Source organism: Ochotona curzoniae, unplaced genomic scaffold (genome assembly GCF_017591425.1).
Source record: "Ochotona curzoniae isolate NIBS_2020 unplaced genomic scaffold, NIBS_Ocur_1.0 contig_4105, whole genome shotgun sequence".
Classification (NCBI taxonomy): Eukaryota; Metazoa; Chordata; class Mammalia; order Lagomorpha; family Ochotonidae; genus Ochotona; species Ochotona curzoniae.
In genome coordinates this window covers 12576581-12600414 of record NW_024466129.1, presented here as the reverse complement: position 1 = coordinate 12600414, position 23834 = coordinate 12576581, and positions in this window count along the sequence as shown.

Here is a 23834-nt window from a genome sequence, read left to right as displayed (position 1 = left end):
TTTGATTGAATTGTTCTAAGCAATCAAATATGTCTTGGAGAGTTCTGGTGACTTATATATGAATATGGAAGTCATCAGCAAAGGTTTGGGTTATGTTTTGTTTCCTAACCAGGAATGCAAAACTAAGATTTTATTCAAATTGGTTGAATTCAATAGATAATCATCAATGACAGTTTTGATTCCATGAAATTATATGATGCTGAATAAAAAAGAAAACAAGATTCATACATGTTAATGTGCGAAAGAATCTTAGGAAAATATTATTAAACTGAAGATGACTGTACCTCACCTTTGTTGAGTTTTATTCAAATGGGCTAAAGTATGCCAAGCACATTAAAAATTTTTTAAAGGTTTATTTATGTATTTTGAGAGCTAGAAGGAGTGAGACACTTCCATCCACTGGTTCACTTCTCTGATGGCCTCTGAAGCCAGGCTGAAGCCAGAAGTTCAGGGCTTCATCTGCATCTCCCTTGTAGGGGCCCAAATCCTTGGGCCATCTTTCCACTGCTTCTCCCATATCATTAGGAGGGAGCTGGGTTAGAAGTGCAGCAGCAGCAAAAGGAGCCAGCATACACATGGGATATTAGCATCGCAGGCAGTGGCTTTGGTTGGGATACTGCAAGGCTAACCTCTGGCATCTGAAATTTTAATAAGTCCCAGAAAATTGTGATAGAGTTGATCAAAGATCACATGTTGAGAAACACTTACTGTAGTTGGTGCTGTGGGTGTTCCATTCAGATCCTCTTTATCTGTGAAGCACCTTCAGGCTCTGTTGTCCTTGTGTCACAGTGTTTCCTCAATCCAGAGCTCTCCTTGGCTGATTAGGGCACACTTTCTGTGACTTCAGCCCCTTCAGCTGCCTGAAGCCAGTGGACAACTGTGGCCTAACGAGAGACACAAAGCCTAACTACTTGATTAAATGTTATATAGCTCATGAAGCTGAAGATGGTAACTAGCTTGACCACATTATTTCTTGGCACAATTTGGCCCTAATTTACATTATTGCACTTCCAATATTTCTCTTTATTTGAAAATAATTCTCTTAGTCTTTGAGAAACAAGCAAAAACTATAAATAAATTGTAGCATACAGTCTATGGAGAAAAATCTTTGTCTCAAGACTGCTGCTTGAAAACCCTACAGATGGACTAAGCTGGTCCCTACTGTGGTGAATAAATACGTTACTCATAGTATAAAACAGAAAGACAATGGTCATTGACTACTATGGTAATTAAGGTAGCGAGAATCATTTTAGTATATAATAATTCCAGTGGAAGTAACATATGATTCTGTTATTCCCTCCTTTTGGGATATGGGTTTGCCCTTTAATTAATTTTTACATACAGTCCATGATACAAAATCATAGAAAACTTAGAACGAATGATTCCAGTATGTCTTATTTGAGCATTAATTAAGCATGGCAACACCCGTATTTTTATGTAATGCAGTGATACCATTGAATCTTCTGGACAATAGTCTATGACGGTCTAACCTTCCTTTGAATAACACATTTTGTAAAAATCTGATTAAAATTTATGAGATGGGCAGTTGGTCTACATTCCAAATTATTGTTTTGCTTAGTTTATGCTATTTGCTATTTTGCTAAATAGGCTTTTTCAGTTTTCTCCATTATTTCTTTAGTATGCATTAGGCATTACCTCAGTGTAGGTAATGGTTTAATATATTTCTATTTTCCTGCCTTAATGGAGTTAACCTAACCATCAATATACTACCTCACCCTGATGCTAACTCCCTAATGGGATTTGGATAATGTAGTACTGTGAAATCTCTAAAACAGTTTAAATCTGAAATAATAAGACATGAAGCTCCAAATTGTGTTTTTCTGTTTTAGACTCTTCTGGAATGGTTGGTACTATTCCATAAGATAAGTGCCATTTTTCTTAAAGGAAAAGAAAAAAGCAATACATTATATGAAAGTTTTCTAAGTGAATCTTTTTCATCCTATAGGATTTAATAACTATAGCTAAAAGACTAAGTATTAAAAGACTAAAGGATTAAACTAGCACTAAAGTTATCTTGTTTAGTTCCCATTGATTCTGTTTTTTAAATGTACCATAATATAAACAAACCAAGAAACATACATATGCTGTTTCTATAAGAAGCGTTAACTTTTTAAAATGCAAAAGATTTTATTTTTAAATACAGAGAAGACATAACAGAAAACAGGAAATAAATGTGACTTCTAATTCTTCTTTCTGGAAATAATCATTCCTTTTTTAAGATTTATTTTTATTTTCTTGGCAGGCACAATTAGAGAGAGAGAGAGAGGAAGAGAGAGTGAGATAGGTTTTCCATCTACTGAATCACTCCCCAGGTGATTACAGTAGAGTCTGGCTGGGCTGATCTTGGAGCCAAAAGATTTACTGGAGTCTGCTAGGTATTTGCAGGGAATGAAGCCCTTGGGAACCCGTCCGCTCCATTCCCAGGCGCATTAGCAGGGAGATGGATCAGAAGTGGGGCATCAGGGATTGGAATCAGTGCCCATTTAGGATGCCAATGTCACAGGTGACAGCTTTACTTACAAGGTCACAGCCCCAGTCCTGAAATAACCATTTTAATATGGGATTTATTATCTTATAACACATGTTTTCTATACAGCATTTTAAAACTTAATTCTTACTTTAAATATACAGAAATGTATATTAATTTTATATGAGTGTACAATTAGTAATGTTTAAAAGTTATTTTATTCAATGTTTCCAATTGTAAGGATTTTTAGTAGTGTGCTTTTAAAAAAATTGTCTTTCCAACCACATCAAAAGCTTGGGAGAGCATAAATACTCCGTACAAGTAGCATCAGCCATGTTAGTAGGCAGTCTCAGTGTTGAGAAACCAAGAGTGATAAAAAGGGTGGTGGGGAGAGAGAAAGTGAGAGAGAGAAGGGGAGAGAGACAAAGAGGGAGGGTGTCAAGACAGAAGCTGAGGTTCATGACAGTATTATAGATGGCTTCCAAGCCACATCCAAAGGAATTAAACATCTAAGAAAAATGTAGCCAATGAGATGATTTACACACTAAGAACTACCATGGAAATAAGGCCATGAATGTGGAAGTCTTCGGCTCATGATGAGTCAACTTACTGTCTCGTGTTTACAAAGGCGAACCCCTTCCGTGCAGTAGAAACTGCACTTGAACTTGCTCTGTGCTCAGGTCAGTCCGTGCAGTGCAGTTCTCTCTTGTACAGCTGGGAAGCAGCACCGGCGGCACGCCCTGCTGGAATACGATGGTCTCATGGCTGCGGCACCTGTGCCATCCAGAACGCAATTTACTTCAACGCTCTGAATAGTCTTTAGATCCAGTTCTGTTTCACCTGTACACATTAACGACAAGCAACTTGCAGCCATTCTGCTTCTCACTTTCAGCTCAGTATTCAAAAATTACACGATGCATTCAACATTTGAAGCATAAACTAGACCGTTGGACGAATTTGAACAGCTGTATGCTAATGCATATGTTCTGAGCATGTTGTAGGTGGAAGAGGGTATCTTTTGCTCTCCTTCGGGTCATCTCTATTTCTGAATGATAAAAAAGTAAACATAGGGCCCAGTGCGGTGGCGCATCTGGTTAAGGTCCTTGCCTTGCACGCCCGGGATCCCATGTGGGCGCCAGTTCTATCCCAGCAGCCCCGCTTCCCTTCCAGCTCCCTGCCTGTGGCCTGGGAAAGCAGTCGAGGACGGCCCAAAGCTTTGGGAACCTGCACCCGCGTGGGAGACCCGGAAGAGGCTCCTGGCTTCGGACCGGCGCAGCATGGGCCGTTGCGCTCACTTGGGGAGTGAATCATCGGACGGAAGATCTTTCTCTCTGTCTCTCCTCTCTGTATATCCGCCTTTCCAATAAAAAAAATAATAAAAATAAATCTTAAAAAAAAATAAACGTAAAAGCTCCTACAATAAATTGTACCCACTTAATTTTGTTTCTAAAGATGAGAAAAATAAGACGTGAAGTAGAATTTTTGAAAAGGAATCAACCAGAAAGTTTTAAACTTAACATTTAAATCAATGATATAAAAACACACCAGAGAGCTGAGTGGGATATTATCCCAGTTTCCTCTGCTTTGTATGATTTCTACAGAAAATCCCACAATTAGTTTAAAGAGTTTTCCTTTGGGTGTTGCTTCACACTTTCATATCATTCTTGGTTTAGGATTTTTCTGGAGGGTTACATTTGTGATTATTAAAAAAAAATGAAAGTATATCTTTTTTTTAAATATTTTTTTTATTATTTTTTTTATTGGAAAGGCGGATATACAGAGAAGAGAGACAGAGAGGAAGATCTTCCGTCCAATGATTCACTCCCCAAGTGAGCGCAATGGCCAATGCTCTGCGGATCCGAAGCCAGGAGCCTCTTCCGGGTCTCCCATGTGGATAAAGGGTCCCAAAGCTTTGGGCCATCCTCGACTGCTTTCCCAGGCCACAGGCAGGGAACTGGATGGGAAGCGGTGCTGCTGGGATTAGAACCGGCGCTCATATGGGATCCCGGGTATGCAAGGCTGTGCCATCGCGCCGGGCCCGAAAGTATATCATTATAAAAAAATTAAAGAAAAATATAAAAGAGAGAGGGTGAAAGCAAGGATAGGGTGGCCAATATCAGTATGCCTTTAAAACTACACTTGTGAGGGCCTGGGGTGGTAGCATAGCAGCTAAAGTTCTCTCTTTGAATGTGCCAGGATCCCACATGGGCATCGGTTCCTGTCCCAGCTACTCCACCTCCCATCCAGCTCCCTGCCTGTGGTCTGGGAAAGCAGTGGAGGACAGCCCAAAGCTTTGGGACAATGCACCTATGTGGGAGACCTGGAAGAAGCCCCTGGCTTCAAATGGGCTCAGCTCTGGCCTTTGCAGGCCCTTGGGGAGAGAAACAGTGGATGGAAGATCTTTTTTGTCTTTTTTCCTCTCTGTATATCTGACTTTCTCGTGAAAATAAATAAATCTTAAAAAAAGTTATTTTTTTTAAAAAGTTACTAAATAATGATTATTATAAATGCTGATGGAATTCATTCATATGCATGATTTGGGCTTATGATTGGCTTCATGATTGGCTACTGGGAACATAGTCAATTAAAAAAAAAAAACAGATTTTAAAATCCCAAACCAGTTCTTTAATCCTTAAAAAAAAGTAAAACTCTTCCCAAATGCTATGTCCAACAAAACTCTCTTAGAAATGAAGAATAAAAGAAATCTTCTCTAGGAAATCAAAAGCTAGGGAAATTTATCCCCACCAGACCAGATGCACAAGAAACACGGAAGGGATCTAATTCCATTCAATGTAAAATGATCATTTTGAGCGTTGTGCTGCAACTAAGGCATTGCCTGCAACACTCACTGCCCGTATCTGAATGCCAGTGCTAGTCCCGGATCCTATGCTGTGGTTCAGCTTGCTGTGAATTCACCCTGGGACACAGTAAAAATAAAAAAAAACAGCTTCAATGTTTAGATGCCTGCTAGGTGAGTTGAGCACACAGATGGAATTCCGGACTGCTGACCTTGGCCTAGCCCAACCCGGGCCATCAGGACATTTGGGATGTGCACAATACAGAGAAGGGACTCAAATTGTATCATGGTATAAAACTGCCAAAGATATTATTTGGAATCTCTATGCTTTGAAAAGACCTAGTTACCCGGGAAAATTACTTCAACATGATCAACTCAGAAACATGCCCTAGCGAAATTTTAGATTTAAAAGAAAAAGAAAAAAATGCTCTAGACTTCAAGCAAAAGATCAAATAGTTTATCAAGATAAAAAGAATGAGACTGACTTCCAATTTTTCAAAAAGTAGCATATAAAAGGAGGTAAAAAAAATGAACAGCATTTGAAAAAGTTTCAAGACTTTAGAAAAAATGTTTTCAACATATAAGAAATTAGGGAACTCTATACCCATATGTCTTTCCAGAAGAATTTATTGTAAAATGAGCTTAATATGCCAGAGCAACTGAATACGAGCAATTTGGAAAACTAGCAGCAGAGTTGTAATTAACACATATACAAGAGTGACAGAAAACAAAATATCAGGTAAACACTGCAGCACAGGTTGCCATACGCAAGACGGGATATAAGCACTAAAATCAGTGTCCAAAAACACGGGGGCAACCGAATACTTGCAGAAATTTGACTTGTCTTTTTTAAAGTTAATTATTAATTAAGATAAAAAAATGGTGACTTCCACTACGGAAGGACATAGCAAAACCCACATGAACCAAGTGATTAAACTTAACGTATCTAGTAATAACATACAAATATCTGTTTATAAGTTATTATACTTAGGAAGTGAAATTAAGAAATTGATTTTATTTATGAAATGCAGTAGGAATAATTTAAGAAAATGCATGCATTAAATGCATCTTAAGATCTTTTTTTGAAACAAGTATAGAGTTACAAATACATTAGTAGGGTCTGGTGCCGTGGCCTAATGACTAAAGTCCTCACCTTGAACACACCGGGATCCCATATGGGCACCAGTTCTAACCCCAGCAGCCTGCTTTCCATCCAGCTCCCTGCTTCTGCCCTGGGAAAGCAGTTGAGGACTGCCTAAAACCTTGGCACCGTGTACCTGGGTGGGTGACCTGGAAGAAGTCCTGGCTCCTGGCTTTCAATCTGTGCAGCACTGACTGTTGTGGTCACTTGGGAAGTGAATCATCTGATGGAAGTTCTTTTCTTCTGTCTTTTCTCCTCTCTCTCTCTCTATATATATATATATATATATGTGTGTGTGTGTGTATACATATGATTTTGCAATAAAAATAAATAGATATTTTTAAAATATTAGTAGTAGCAGTAAGGTAAGGACATATTTAAACTGATGGAGAAACATTAGCCAGGGTGAAGCAGAAAGGACACGTTCCAGTAAATAGGAAAGGACAGAACAAGAGCAAAGTGACACCTCTAGACTGATGGACATGGGAAAGCGGCAGACAATTGTGTGATATTGCAGTGACCCCAGCGCCGGTGAGTGAGCAGCAATCTGAGCTCCACTGAGCTCCATCAGCAGCCGAAGCTCCACCAGCAGTTAGCTGGGAAGGGAGTTCACTTGGAGCTCAGGGGGTAAACCCAGAGAAAGAACTGCCCCTCCTGCTGGTTTGTCGGATTTGACCAGGAGCAGAGACAGAGCAGCTGATCTCAAACTGGCAGTGCAGGAACAGGGTGGATTACAAAACATAGATCCTCATCAGAACCAAATCAGGCACCATTTTGGGAAGGGAGTTTGAGCCATGGGGCAGGATTGCATATGTACTAAACCGGGAGTGAACTCATTTCTGGCTCAATGCATTGCACCAACGTGGCATCCCACAGGTTCCATCCAAGACAGGTCCAGGTAACCCCCAGACCTAATGGCCAACAGATCTAGAATTCCAGTATTTGCACATCAGGTGCCATTTTTGTATAGTGAGAATGCAGGGACAACAGTGAGCCATGCGTGTGCTGAGCTGGGAGCAAACTCACTGAGCTCAGTGCATTGAACTGGACCACAGGGGAAATAATACCTACTTTGGTATCGTATGGGTCAAATAGGTCCATGTGGTCCTAACAGCCAACAGGTTCCAGCAAGATCAGCACCATCAACAATCTAGCTTTACATAGGACACATGGTATCTCCCTAATCCTGGGACCTGCTCCAACTGGAAGTGGGAGAAAGATTGTACACACAACAGTGCATTCTCAGCGCAGTATCACAGGAGGTGGAGAGTGGTGAGCCAGGAGCTGGGACTACAGAGACCATGGTGGAATTCTAACACATGAACCCAGATCTGAAACTCACTGGAGGAAGTGGCACGAGTGACTGCAAACTAACCAACAACAACAACAACAAAAGCTTTGTAGCAACAGCAATAAGAATTGAACTGTACACCTGTGGGTGACGGAGCTTAGAAACCTGCCCCAAGGAGAAAAATCTGATAACCAGAAGCACTTTGACCAAGGGCAAAAGTAGAGACAGATATGTGTTTGCAAGGAACAAATCTCAACTGAACTTGAACTGTGGTTATGCATCAAGGTGGAGGAATCCACCATGGGGGGAGGGGTATGGGAGGGCTGGGGGGAATCCCCAGTGCCTATAAAACTGTATCACATAATACAATGTTAACAACAATAAAAAAAAAGTAAAGACAGAGGCACAATGAATATTACTGAAGACTCCCATGCAAAGGAACAAAAGCCCTTGCCAAACTCAGAGTTACCCGAGGAAGACAATGAGAAAATGGGTGATACAGAATTCAGAAAACTCATTATAAAGCTTCTTATCAATAGCGAGAAGCACATACAGGTGTTCAAGCAATTTAACAAGTACATCACACAGGAAATAGTAATGCTGAAACAAATTTTTTCTTCTTATTTTTTCTTCCTGTTGTTGAATTTTTTGTGTGTGGCTTTTCACTTAAGGGGATGTATAGTAACTGTGTAATAGAGCCTATCATATCCTGATATGAGGATGATGCAGTATGCATCCCTGCTTCCAAATCAAAGATGGACTCCCAATGAAAGTGTTAAATATATCTTGACAATAGCATGCTGGACTCTCTGCCATTATCCGTGCCTGCAATTACGGACTTGTCACTGTTTGTGTAGAACTATACTAGAGTAATAATATAGGGGAACTCAATGGGAGAAGGGGAATTGGGGAGGGGTACGGGTAATCCCAGAGCCTATGCAACTGTATTATACAATGATAACAACATTAAAATGAAAAAGATGTAAAATAAAATACATTTTAAAATTAAAACTTATTAGTAAATAGTGCTGTACACCTGATTCTAGGTTGGCTATTTCTAATGTTCAGGAAATAATTCTTATAAAGCTTGGCTTATGGATTCAATGCAATTAGAGTCTAAATTCTATCTAGGTCTTTTGTAATTTTGATAACTAAAATCTACATTTATATGAAAATGCAAGTAATCGAAATATCAAAACAGTCTTAACAGAACAAAGTTAAAGCTAAAGACTGATTCAAGATTACTGATTATATAATAATGCTACACTAATTCAGATACTGTGAGGATTTCAAGGCATCAACATTGAGCAATGGAATAGAAAAAGATATGAGAAAGAGAAGCAAACCTAAATGATGAATTGATTTTAATATAGTTGCTTAATTAGCTGAAGAAAAGATATTTTAACTAAATAGTGAAGTAACTGAGTAGCCAAAGGAAAAAAAAAAAAAAGGCTAAGCTTCAGCTAGAAGGCTGAGAGTACAAACTTCTAGAAGAAAACATTGAAGCAATTGCTTGCTGTGTCACAGTATGCAAGGTTAGGGAATTTTGTGTAGGACCCCAAAACTGCATAGAATTTATATATAAGAAAATTAATAGATTGGATTTTACCAAAATTCAATACTTCTTTTACCAAAGACATGTTTAAATATATGAAAAGGAGAGCTAAAGACTTCTACAAAATATTCACAACACATATATTGGCAAAGAAATGGCATCCAGGTTATGTAAGAATATGTAAAGAACTGTTACAACTCAGTAAGCAAGGAAATGTGACTGAAAGCGTACCCCTATATACTATGTATATGCTATATACGCCTACATACTGAGACTTCACAGAGATGATAGAGGGTCTCAAAGTGCATCAGGAGAGAGTATGTTAGTCACCAGGAGAATTAAAACAAAAACCACTAGCCTGGTCAAAGATAAAAAGATTGGAGTTGACATTGTGGTGTAGCAAGTTCAGCCTCTGTTTATACCCTCAGCAAACCATGTGAACACTGTTTTGGGACTTGGATGCTCCACTTCTGATCCAGGTTCCTGCTAATACAATTGTGAGGGCAGAAGAAGAAGGCCCAAGTATTTGGGCCCCTCTTCCAGCTTGGGATGCATTAGGAAGCTCTGGGGTCCTGGTTTTAGCATGCCCCAGTCCAGGCATTTTGGCCATTTGGGAAATGGATTTAGCAGTTGTAGGATCTCTCTGTCTTTCCCTCTTCCTACAACTCTGCCTTTCCAATAAAAACAAACCAAACCAAAAATAAAAAAAAAAACAAAATGAAAAACTTAAAATATTTAAAAATAGAAAAAGAGTGAGGGTACCAAAATATTGACACAAAGGTGAAGCAAATGTAACATGGCACATCCACTTCAGAAAACATTTAGACACTATCTCATACATTTAGAGACATATTTATTACCACCCATAAAAATTTGAGTCCTGTGTATTTAATCAAGATGAATAAAAAGAGGCATCCTCCTAAAGATTCCTACAAATGCTTTATTCATAGCAACACAAAGCTAGCAAGGACCTGATGCCCATGAGAGGTCAAAAGGAAACATGTTCTTTTATCTTTCTATAATGCAAAATGAGGCTACCTCTCTCTTAGAAAAGGGGATTTCTGGCATATATAGCAACATGGACGTGCCCCCAAAGTACACTGAATCAAAGGGGATTGAGAGGGAAGAATGCAGAGTATATGACTCAATTTCATTGAAATTCTGGGAAAGGTGCTGTAGTAACCTACAGCAACAGAAAACATGTTTTTCCTTACTCCTAAGGGTTAGAAAAATTGATGGAAAATGTGCATGAGGGAATTTTTTTGGAATGAGGAAAATATTCTTTCTTAAAACTATGATCGATTCCATGAGTGTATACATTTGTGTAAACTCATTGAACTGGACGCCTAAAATGAGTGTTTTATTGTTCTGTAACTATACCTCAATAAAATTGATTTTTAATATAACCACCCCTTTGAGGCAGGCTCAACTATCAGCATTGTTTCTCGTCCATATAATTTGACTGCCTGAGAATAATAAAATCTTGAGAATTTCTGCAAGTCCAATTGATTTTTTTTCCATTTCAGGTTACCTCAAAACACAAAAGGAAAAGGAAAATACTTTTAAAATTGCTTGACTTGCCTGTGAAACACATGCCTTTTTGGGAATCCAGTTGAGCAAAATGGACAGCCCCAGACAGATCTGCTCACAGACTATGAAGCTATAATCTCTGACCTAGGGTCTAACAGCTGTCTCCAGGTCAGAGATCTGAAGAACTGCCCTCCAGAAGGGGCTTAATGTATTTGTGCTCTGGCTTATTTCAGAAATTCAGCTAGATCTTTGCACCAGCAAATGTCTTGCTAATCTGTCTTCAGTATATCATCCATGTTTAACCCAGTCTGTTGAGTCTTGGAGGCACTTAAGGAACATGTTCTTGGGACAGGTGCTGTGACACAGAATGTTAAACTACTACTTGTTTGTTTAAGATTTATGTATTTTTATTACAAAGTCAGATATACAGAGAGGAGGAGAGACAGAAAGGAGGATCATCAGTCCAATGATTCATTCTCCAAGTGACCGCAACCGCCGGTGCTGCTCTGATCCAAAGCCAGGAGCCAGGAACGTCTTCTGGGTCTCCCACAAGGGTGCAGAGACCGAAAGCATTGGGCTGTCCTCGACTGCTTTCCCAGGCCACAGGCAGAGACCTGGATGGGAAGTGGAGCTGCTGGGATTAGAACTGGCATCCGTATGGGATCCTGATGTGTTCAATGCAAGGACTTTAGTCACTAGGCCACACCGCCAGGCCCTAAACCACTACTTGTGATGCCAGCATCCCATATTGGAGCAGCAGTTTGAGTTTTGCCTACTCTGCTTCCAACCCAGTGCCCAGTCAATGCACACACTGAAGTGGTGGACACATCCCCAGTGCCTGGGACCCTGCCATCCTCATGGCTGACCTGATGGCACTCCTGGCTCCTTGCTTCAGCTGGCCAGACCTGGCTGAGGAGACCATCTGAAGCCAGTCTAGGAGATGAAAGGGCTTTCTGTCTCTCCTCCTATTCCTGTTGCTCTGTTATGCAAATGAAGAGACAAATGTTTATAAAGATATTCTCCAAATGGACAGGTGAATTGTTCTATGTCTGGAATTTCTGATTCAATGCCAGCTTTCCTTCTCCAGAGCTACAGGATTATATTCCTGATGAATGAAACATAACCCAGGAGGAGGCTTATACATGAATGAAAAATGGAAAGATATGCATTAATACCAGAAAGAAAAAGCATTATGCAATATGGACCTCTACTGAATGAACGGAGGACTCCCAATAAAACTTATAAATATATGTTTGCATTACAATGCTAGGTTTTCCAGCTTTGCCTATGCTTATGACATAATACATTTGAATATCAAAGAGCTAAACTTGTACTAAGGGAGTATATTATTTTGATAATATGGGAGAGGGAGGGGTAGGGAACAGTGGGAAAAGAGGACATGGAGGATGAGGGAGGAACCCCTGTACCTACATAACTGTGTTGTGGAAAACAATAGATTAAAAAAAAAAAAAAACTTTTAAAAGATACATGGAGTGATTGGTGGTTCATTGTCTCAAGTATGCCTGATAATGATGTTACAGGAATATTTTATTACCCAAATTATTTCATGGTCTGATCATAAAAGTGGATATGCATTAAGAACTTATTATGGTGTGCTCATTTGATGTAGTGGTTACAATGCCTCTTAGGATGTCTGCATCCCATGTCAGAGTACCTGGTGTGAGTTCCAGCTTCTCAACTTGCAGTTCAGCCTTTTACTAATGCAATCCTTGGAAAGTAACTGGTGATGGTCCAAGTAACTGGGTTCCTGCCATCCACACAGGAGACAAGGATTGAGTTTTGGCCTCTTGGCTTTTGTTTGGCTCATTCTTGGCTATTGAAAACATTTGGGGAGTGGAAAAGTAAATGGAGTATTTCAATTGTTTGAATATCTTTCTGTCTCCCTCACTTACCCTCTCTATTTATGTGCCTTTCAAAGAAAATGAACTTAAATCATAAATGGGAAAGCACAGATTAATCTGCACTTGGAACACTTGTATTATACATTGCCATGCTTGAGACTGAGCCTGCCTCTGCTGCCAGTCCAACTCTCTTCTGATGTACCTGGGACCCAGCACATGCTGCTTAAAATCTGCCACCCATGGGAAAGACACAGATAAAGTTCCTGGCTCCTGGCTCCTGGCTTTGGCCTGAACTAGCCCAGCTCCTGCAGACATCTGGGTAGTGAATCAGGAAATGGGAAATTTCTCAAATCACTACATGAAACTGTGCATGGTAAGACATTCAACTTACAACTGAGGAAATTATGGATCAGAGAGTTTGTGTGACTTCTTTCAGGTACCACAGCAGTCAGATTTTTAACCCAGGCTATTTCTATTGCACCATGATGTGTGGTCACCATCACCATGATGGGAGCAAAGCATCATCGGAAAAATCCATACTGTTGAGTCAAGCATATCTGGCGGTCCACTGCACACTCTGTTTTACTAAATGCAGGTAAGACTGTGGGGGTAGAAAACTCTGGGAGCAAACTCATGAGACGCCCCCTGTGTGCTCTGCGGGAGACCTGAGACTCACTGCTCTCTTGACCATTAGTGGCAATTGGAGCTTCTTCAAAGATGGTCTTCACTGATTCACGGTCTCCTAGCTTCATAAAGGGCATCTAGTTTTATTGCCTGATTCCTTATTGTGTTAAAATGTGAGAACTCTGAATTTCATCTCATAATTTGCACGGTAGAGGCAAATGCACTCATCTGAATGGCTCACTTTATTCTCTCCACAACTCTTGGTAACTCCAGTTTTACCTGACATTATAAATGGTGTGCAGAGAAGAGCTCAGCCTAGAAGTTCATAGCCTTGAATCACATTCTATAAACGAGGAAAGGGCATGTCAAACAGATACAAGGGGGAAATGCCTGCAGACCTCATGACTAAGCTCTCCTACTAATAATTCCATTGATTAACTCACGGTAAAAATCCATTCCAAATCCTGAGAGTATAGCAGATAAAAATGTTTAAGTCTCTTCTTAGATCATGTTTCTTGCACAATGAATGGGCCGAAGGACATTATTTATTCGAATGTCCTATAAAATATGCAGAAGGCGGAATACATTATCAGAATGTTAAGGAAATGATACTGGTAACAATGACCACATATTAAATATAATCAACTGACTCTTTTAGTATGCTCATGGTACTTACAATTAGTGCTTAGAGGTATTAGTTCTGAAAGGTAGAGTAGTTTGTTAGACATTACTAAGCTATTAAATCCAGTGGTTTTCTTTTTCTAGCTGTGCTCATAATTACAGTAGCATCACCAGTAGGATGTTCAGTATGATGATCCAGGAGAGAGCTCACCAATCACTTTCCTCTTAGCTTTGTACATTCACCCTATTACCCATGATGTGTGGTCACCATCACCATGATGGGAGCAAAGCATCATCGGAAAAATCCATACTGTTGAGTCAAGCATATCTGGAGGTCCACTGCACACTCTGTTTTACTAAATGCAGGTAAGACTGTGGGGGTAGAAAACTCTGGGAGCAAACCCATGAGACGCCCCCTGTGTGCTCTGCGGGAGACCTGAGACTCACTGCTCTTAGGAGTGCAACACCTCTTATCAGGCCAAGTGCTATCATGGGTCGCACATGGTGCATGGCAACTAGAATGACAGACTCTGTCTTGCATAGTTTCTTGGTTGTTTCAAGATCTGTTCCTTTATCCTATGTGGGAGATCGCCTCTGGATCTCTGTCTGCTAACTCTATGTGGGAGGTTTATAGGTGCATGGCTCACCATGTCCCCAGGGGAACACCCTGATAATGGCTTTGGCTGACCGAGACCACAACCTGGGCTTCCATCCTAGGTGCTGTATGCTACTTACGGCCTACCTGCCTGTGACCTGAATGCACCGCTTCCAATCGTGGGGGCAGAACATGACCTGAGACTTGGTTGGCAGGTCCAGAGAGATAGACATGCCTTTTAGTCAATTACAGTGTCATTGTTGAGTGGGAGAACTGCCAGAAATGCCCTCTGCCTTCCACTTTCCTAGTCTATAGAAGTTGTGCTCGCATTAGAATAAACAGACATGCTCTGTCAGACTGTCCCTGGTGCTTCTTGCAGCCGAAGAACACCTTCACCTCACTCACTAGGTGGTGTTGAGGCCTGCTGGCAGGAAAAGCCCCTAGAACACTATACTCTAGGAGGCTGCTTCATTTTTCTAAAAAGCACCATTGCCCAAACAGAAAATGCTGATATCCCAGTGCGACCCACACCTGTTGTGTAGATGGAGAGGATCTGGCAGCAGCAAGACCCCTAAATCCTGGTACAGTGCAATATGTGCCCAACATACTCAAACCTTCGCTCAGAGAAACAAATCTTTTGGTCAGAGCCAAATGGGTGTGAGATTGCTGCTAAAAAATGTACAATAAGGCAATATGATACAAATGAAGAATTTTCAATGCAGCTCAGAAGATGCTCCAAATGGGCCCTACATTTAGCTAGGGATTTAAAAGTCCTGTGCTGTTCTTTCACACCCTTCATTAACATTGGCTCTTTTGCGTAAGTACGTATGTTATAGATGAGCTCATGATGGCTTTGATTCTTAAAAGATGCTGTTTCTCAATATAAGAACTATTGAATTATTCTGTTTTTATAGCGAGTTCATACAGAGCAATACTTTTATGCAGAACGTAATACAGTGTTTGCTCCAATCTATCATTTAGCAGCAATAACGAAAATGTTACTATTCTCCTTGTTGTCGTTGGTACTGACTTAGCTCCTTTTTATGATAGATTCACTCCATATGTGTCAATAGCCTGAGAAAAGCAACAGGCACTGTGTGCATAAATGATCATTCATTTATCATGTTCACACTATGCTAGAAGTTTGATTGATATGCTGAAACAAGTGGTTCCTTGCTGAAGAATAAATACTATGAATGACACTGTGTTGTTTAATAATGTAGGATTCCATGAAAGCACAAGGCTTAGATATATGGTTGATTGGTATTCACAGCTGCTGTTTTCAACCAGGAACCACATTTAAACTTCAGTAAAAAGTATGTGATTTATTCTGGGAGAGTCCCATGGAGCAGCAAATTGGCTCCATATTTTGTAGATATTTTTCACCCGTTTGAAGTTTGTAAGGACACTCTACGTATAAGGATTATTTTTATTACTTTATATTCTTTGTTTAATAGTTCAGCGGTTCTTATCTACAGCCAACACTGTGGAGATATCATTTTGCTTCCAGTGGCCATGGCGTTGCTCTGATGGATTGCTAGGCAATGTATGTGTAGAAGTAAATTAACTACCAGCAGAAAAATGAAAGATTTATTTCATCGCTTACCAGAGACAATATATCATCAACATTTTCTTGATTTAATGTATTTGTTTGGGTCTTATATCTAGAAGAATTTTAAAAGATGAATAAGTAAAGTGACATATTTTCTGTTCGGTCTCATTGAAGAAATGAGCTCTTTCATGAACAAAAATTCATTATTTTCTCTATTCCAAGAACAATCTATAATCATTTTCAGATGTGGAAAAATCAAAAAGCAAACGCAAAAATGCTGTAATTTTAGCAAGAAAACAGCATCCCAACTATTCTAATGTAAATGACTTTATTACCTTTCCTTTGCATATGAATTATATAGACTTACTCTGTATTCTGCTCTATACTCACTTAGAGTAAATCAGTAGATCTTTTTCTTTGTCACATTATTCTAACCTAAACAATCTTAAGAATATGTAGAATGCTGTCTTTGGAGCCGTTATAAATTACTTGATTAATATTATTGTTTTTTTTTTATTTTAGCTATTTTGGTGTTATATGGCTACAAATGATTACTAAAAAGCGTCATGGGAATTTTTCAGTACAAACCTAGTATTTTCTTTGGATGAAATTCTTACAAGTGGAATTGATGTTTAAAACAGAATGTGTGTCTTGGTGATTTTAGTATATGTTGTTAAAGTGCTTTCCAGAAAGATTTAGCTTGAAACTAACAGCTCTACTTCCAAAACCACACAAAAGCTCGTTGCATGATTTGACATGCATTCCTGACAAATGACAAAAAACTTTTTTCTGCATTAATGCCGGTATAATTTCTATTTTCATAAACAATGGTACTTCTTTTCCTTTCAACGTTTATCCCCTTTGCTTTTAGATCACTTTGAAGGGGACTTTTCTAAAGAATAATAAAGCCTGTTATCTATTTGTGCAAAGCAAATTACCACCAACTTAGTGGACTGAAACAGCTGATGTCACTGGCCTCATGGTTTCTGTGGGTTACAGATCCAGTGTGTGGCTCAGTTGTGGTTCTCCCCAGACAGCAGGAAAGATGCCAACCAGGGCTGAGATCTCCTTTGATGACTCACCTGGAGTAGCAACATCTCCCAACTGATCTGGGAGCCTCAGCCCTTGGATAGCAGTGAACTGGTGTTCATGGTGTGGGCTTCCTCAAAGCAGGGATTTGCTTTACCAAGAAGAGGAGCAAACTCCAGAGTGGAAACTAAGCCAGTGACCTTAGCACAAATGAAATCTACTTGTTTCATGTAGATTTAAAAAATGAATACCAAAAGAATGACATATCCCTTAAACTGAGCTTTAAAATTGGAAGTCAATCTAGGGGGAAAGCTGGCCTAGGGCTGTGCATGCCAACTTCTGTGATCACTAGAGGTCACCCTGGATGAGCTCCACCAAAATACACCATTCTGTTTACTTAGACACAGACACAAACACACATGGTTGACTCATAATGAATAATGTCCCTTAGCTCCACAGCAGGGCTAAAAAATATTAACTATCTGAATCATGAATTGTTGTAAAATTTAAACAAATAAATTAAATGTTCAATAGTAACATCTGGCATGTTACAAGCATATATCAGTGCATACAATTTCTTTCTTCATCATCTGCCTTGTCATCCGTATTAATTACAATGCTTCTAAGTATACAATATTTCCTACCTTTGTTAGCTTGTTAAGAAATATTTGTTGAGTAGACAATATAGCAACTAAATGAGTGAAAACATCAGAGTCATTCTTCCAATCTGTGTTATTTAGGCTGTATAATCTTCTCTGTTAATAGTCAAATTGAAATTATCACCCTGTGAGGTCCCTTTTTTTTTTTTTTTTGCCTATCTGGAAAGTCTGACTAACACACTAACTAGCAAAACAGGTTTCTTCCATCTTGCAAGGCACTTCATTCATTATTTAACTTAGAATGCTGTCTGAGTAAGAAGTTGAGCCTGGTGTTGCTTCCTGCTGCCATGGACTCTTCACAATGAAACCAAGACAAGTAATTTATTTTCCTTCCAGGTTCTGCTCTCAGGTGACATCCAGGCCTCTATTCCTAAAATCCAAATATCTTGGTATTGAAGGAATCGATTGGCATGTGTGTACTTGCTTCAGAGCTCTGTACAAGTGGTTGCCCCAAGCATACACACACACACACACACACACACACGCCTATTTTTCAGTGGTAATTTTAGAATGTCTATATAGAATTGGTTTCAGGAAAGCGTAACACTCTATTTTCTGCTGATGTCACATTTATCTATTTAACTCACATGTGGACCATTTGTATTCAGCTTGCATATTTTTCCACTGGCCTTGTTAAGAAGTCTGTTAAAAATCTAAGCGGAGTGGCAGGAGGATAAAACCACTCCAGTCTGCATTTTGGAATTTCTCTATTGCAGATACAAGTTTTCACAGTCAAAAAGTAGATACGGGGCCCTGCGTGGTGGCGCAGTGGTTAAGGTCCTCGCCTTGCACGCCCCAGGATCCCATATGGGCGCCGGTTCTATCCTGGCAGCCCTGCTTCCCTTCCAGCTCCCTGCCTGTGGCCTGGGAAAGAAGTTGAGGACGGCCCAAAGCTTTGGGACCCTGCACCCGCGTGGGAGACAGGGAAGAGGCTCCTGGCTTCGGATCGCATCGGCCATTGCGCTCACTTGGGGAGTGAATCATCGGACGGAAGATCTTCCTCTCTGTCTCTCTTCTCTGTATATCTGCCTTTCCAATAAAATAATAATAATAATTTAAAAAAAAAGTAGATACAACAAGGCCAAGATTATACTGTTAGTTTGGGGACCTTGAATATGAACTAAATTTTCTGCTGAACTCCAGAGGCCTTCCAGCAGAAAATACATAAGCGCTTCCAAGTAGCCACTGGGAATGCTGGAAGATGAGACACATCCCTTTGAAGTCCTTAATTTATCCAATAAGGACTCCTCCATTCAAAGATTCTCATTTATCTTGTTACCCCAAAACAAGAAACCTGTGAGCTGAAAACACTAAATATTTGTTTTTTAACAGCAACTGTTTCTATGACGTAGAAATTGATCGACCTGATATGAGTTTTTTCCATTTTTGATTAATAAAATACTGTTTTTCAGTTACATTTTATTTTGGCTTATGTTAAATAGGTGTTTTTAACACCAGATGAATTCAGGTATAAATAGTATTTTTCAGCTTAAATTGAACTATGACTGTGTGGTCAAGAGCATGTTCTCAGCTGGGGCTGGAGAGCCCAGGTTTATTCTTCTGTGTGTTGGTGCTTGGCTTCTGGATAAAATGGAGCAGCCTACATGGGATCCATGGAGCAGATCATGAGGCTCGAAGCTGCAAATCTTCAGGTTCCCAAAGATGGTGAAACTTCCAATCCCAGGCTCAGACGACCAACCTTGGACATAGTTCACACAGAATGAGACATAACCAACCCCAAGCTTGGACTGCTCACCTTGATTGATTCATGTGAAATAAAATACAAACTTATTTGTTTAAGCAGCTGCTAATTGGCATTTTCTAGAATAAGCAGCCAAATCCTAACCAATGCCTTCTATAATCATATAGAATCATATATATAATCATATAGAATCATAGGATCATATAAATTCACATCTCTCCCCCTTACTTTTACATTTGCAAACAGTTTCCTGGGGTAGACAGAAGGAATCTGACATTCTGAGAAGATTTTAAAGGTTTTCCTAGCCCTATTAGTTCCTGGTTCTATTTAATTTTGAGTTTTCCTTCATATTCTAAAGCCTTAACATATTGACTTTTGAGCCTTTTGTTAACATGGAAAAGAGCATAAAAATGTATGAGTCATTTAACTAAAAGAACGTGAGAGCAGATTTATTTTTTATAAAATATTACTCCACATTTGCATGTATGCATATTTGCATCTGTTAAACAGTCTTTGCATATCCTTTTTCAAAGTCTACATTTATGAATAGATTTAAATTGTTAGTATATTGAAATTTTATTAGAGTCTTTTGGCTAAATTGTATGAGAATTTGGTTAGAGCACGGCTCAAAGATACTTTCAATTTGCTATTATTACTATTGAAGAAAAAACAGAAAAATATACAGAAATCCAAGCAGTACACTCTTAACATTCAATTCATTCCCCAAATTCTTACAATTTCCAGGAAGCTCAGCTAAGCTGAAGCCAAGAACCAGGAATTTAATGCAGGTCTATCATGTGGGTGACAGGAACCCAAAAACTAGAGTGTTCACCTGCTGACTTCCAGGGTCCATGTTATGAGGAAGCTAGAATTGCAAGCAGAGTGAAAATACCAACTCAGTTACTTTACTGTGGGACCCAGGTGTCCAAATCAGAGTCTTAACCGCCAGACCAAATGATCCTTGTTTTCAGGCCTGGAACAATACTCTAGTGGCTAAAGTCCTCACCTTGCACACGCCAGGATCCAATATGGAGACCAGTTTTATCCTAGCTGCTCCACTTTCTATCCAGATTCCTTCTGTAAGGACTTATTCCAATATCCCACCCTGGACCCGGCGCCATTTCTTCTTCCTCACAGCCATCCACCAATCAGATGTAACCTGGCATTCCACCTGAGAACACCACCCCCAATCTCCCAGCCCCTTCCCCAACCCCGCCCACTCACCAATCATCCCCAGGCACTAATCCCCTGGGGCCTGCCCTCAAAACCTCCCAATCCCTGCCCTCCACACCTGGCAGGAAAAAAAAAAAAAGGCCCCCAGGTGAGGCTCTCTCTCTTCTTTGCTCTTTCCCTCTCTCCTCCTTCTGGCTCCCCTTTCCCCCTTCCCCTTCTCCTGTTCCTGTCCCACTGGAATAAATCTCCTAAGAAACCTTGTTGTGTCTGGTGTTTTCAGCTCACAGTAAAGAAACAGATTGCAGGAATTAGCTGCACGTAAAATATCGTAATATCCTATGAACTAGAACTCTAGCACTGTTTTAAATAACTAACACCTTCCTGTGGCTTGGAAAAGCACTCAAGGATGGCCCAAAGTCTTGGGCACTTGCACCCACTTGGGAGACTCGGAAGTGTCTCCTGGCTCATGGCTTCAGATCGGCTCAGCTCAGGCTGTGGGCCACTTGGGGAGTAAACCAGAAATAAATCTTTAAAAATAAAATAAAATGATTTCCCTAATAAATAAAAGTTTTTTTTTTTAAAGAGATATATTTACTTTTCTTGGAAAGGCAGATATACAGAGAGGAGGAGAGACTGCGAAGAACTTCTATCAGCTGGTTCATTGCCCAAGTGGTTGCAACTGCTGGGGCTGGCTGAGCCAATCCGAAGCCAGGAGCCTGGACCTTCTTCTGGGGAAGCTGGGCCACCAGAACATGAAGCAGTACCCATATGGGATCCCTGCACATGGAAAGCTAGGACTTTATCCATTAGACTACTTGCTCCAGTCTCTAAGTAGAAGTTTTAAGTGAGGAAATTTATGTCTGTTTAAGAGAGCAAACTGGTCTCAACTATCATGCAAAAGCTTATTTACATAAAACTAACGAGAGCACTAATTAGACATCATTCTCTCCAAGCTCATTGAACTTTTCTCATTGTCAAAATTTAGAATAGAATTGGAACTTTATTTGACGTATTATGGAATTCAGAGCGTATTGCTTGGTTTATCTACATCAATGAGGTTTGCTCTTGGTTAATTTATGCTTCTAGACACAAAGCAGGAAGATTAAACACCACTCTATTGCTCTTAAATTATTGATGTTTCAAGACTTTCCTTTCTTCCAGGTTACAGCATTTCAAGGGTCTCTTGGGAACTGACTTAAAGAAAAGAAACCCAAAAGTTATTCTCTTTTTGCATTGTAGCCAGGAGGAACAAAATTGATTATGATGCTTAAATGGCAAAGAGAGCTGTTAGCCCCCCTTCTAAGATCCGGGAGTCAATTAGAGCAGATACAGAGCTAATTCTTTGGCGAATAAGCCAGCTTCTTTGTTGTGTTTGACTTTGGGCACTTCCTCCAAGGCTGGAAAGAAAGTTTTTTTTAAAGAAAGTTGTTTGAAAAATACTACAAAAATGTGGGCTATTTCTTGCTTTGGGCTGTATTAACTGAACAGAATGTATTCATTAAAATTTAGTGGCGAATAATTGCAAAGGGGGAGTTGACAAATGCATTTCATCCTTCTATGTGATAGCTGGAGCTTTCATCTGGCCTGTTCCTTGATTTCTTCACACATGAACTGCTATAGTAAGCCTAGATATGAAAAAATAAATAAATACATAAGCTTCAGGACAGTGGAAATCAGAGGGAGAAATACCGCATCCAATTTGAGTACGTGTTCTAGATCATTCCAGGAGTACATTCTTAAAACTGAAGTATTTTCAATTTCGGTTGGTTTCTGTAGTCCTATGCATGATAGGTTTGTGATCAGTCTTATTCTTGGCCACCCAAAGATTTTAATATATGTAGTCAGTTTGTCCTTTAAGGTCAAATGTTGGCTGACCCTCTTATGAAGAAGGTACAATTTGTTTTTTCTAAGTAGAGGAAGGACTCATGCAGATAACCAAATATTTCTATCCTCAAAAACAGAGGCTACCAGTTCCAGAATGCATTTCCATTTATATGGTTTTGCAAGAGATGCAATTGCAATATTACCACTTCAAGATGATGTTAGAAATGGTGCTATTCCTTATATGCAGTATTTAAATAGCACACATGGATCTTCCCAATGACAGCAATAAGTAACCGCAAGTGTGTTTGTCTATTCCTGTGCAAATATTCACATAAAACCAATATCTAGGTTAGCTAAGGATCCAGTTTGATCAGGCTATGCACATGCTGGGCGCATGAAATGGTGACCACCCTTCACGTGCAATATCTCTGAAGACTTTGATCTACAGCTGTTCATACGTTCTGCTAGAACTGCTGCACAAGGACATTTCAAGGCAAATTCTTCCGTTTTAATGTATCATTCCCATTCTGTCTTATGAGACTTGATCCTGAGACCACACCCAATAAATTGCGTTGCAAGCAACACTCTATTATTGCACAGAGTGTCTCTTCCAGAGGTCCACACAATAATTATTTTAAGCATTGTCATATACTGCGTTCTCTGGTGTCCAATTTGTATCTAACTAACTTCAGCTTGAACTTCTTGATATCTGTCTCACATTTGTAGGTTTATACTTATGTGCACTTTTTGAATGGCCAACAGTCCGTAAGATACACATACTCAGCCACGCTATGATTTTTATCATGCAGAAAGAGTTAAATATCTTAAACTCATTGTGCTTGAAAATCTTCGGTACATAAACTACACATATAATTTTGGAGTCAAAGTAAAGTGTATGTTTTAAAAATGTTCATTTTTTTTTTTTAATTTGAAAGACAGAATCGCAGAAAGAAGGGAACACAGAGACAAAAATAAATCTTCCATCAGTGATTAACTCCCTAAATGGCTACAATGGCCAGAGCTGGGCCAGCCAGGAGCCAGGAGCTTCTTTTGGGTCTCCTATGTGTTTGCAAGAGCTATTGTAGCTGCAGGTATATGTGGTTGCAGGAGAGTTATCACACTTTCTCTCCTTGCAAAAGTGCATCCTGTGACCCAGTCTTACCTTGGAATAACAGGAAAACATCACAAGTAACAGGTGACATGACCAGGGGGTAAAATCCCTGCAGAGCATGCATAATATTTTTATTTGCTGGAGACAATAAAGTGAGATACCTATCTCCTGACCCAAGATAACTTTCTAGCATTTTGTCACTGCCATTTATGACTTACAATGAAGGCAGAGATTTTGATCAAGGTTCTTAGAAAAATGCAAATACCGACCATCCTACCTT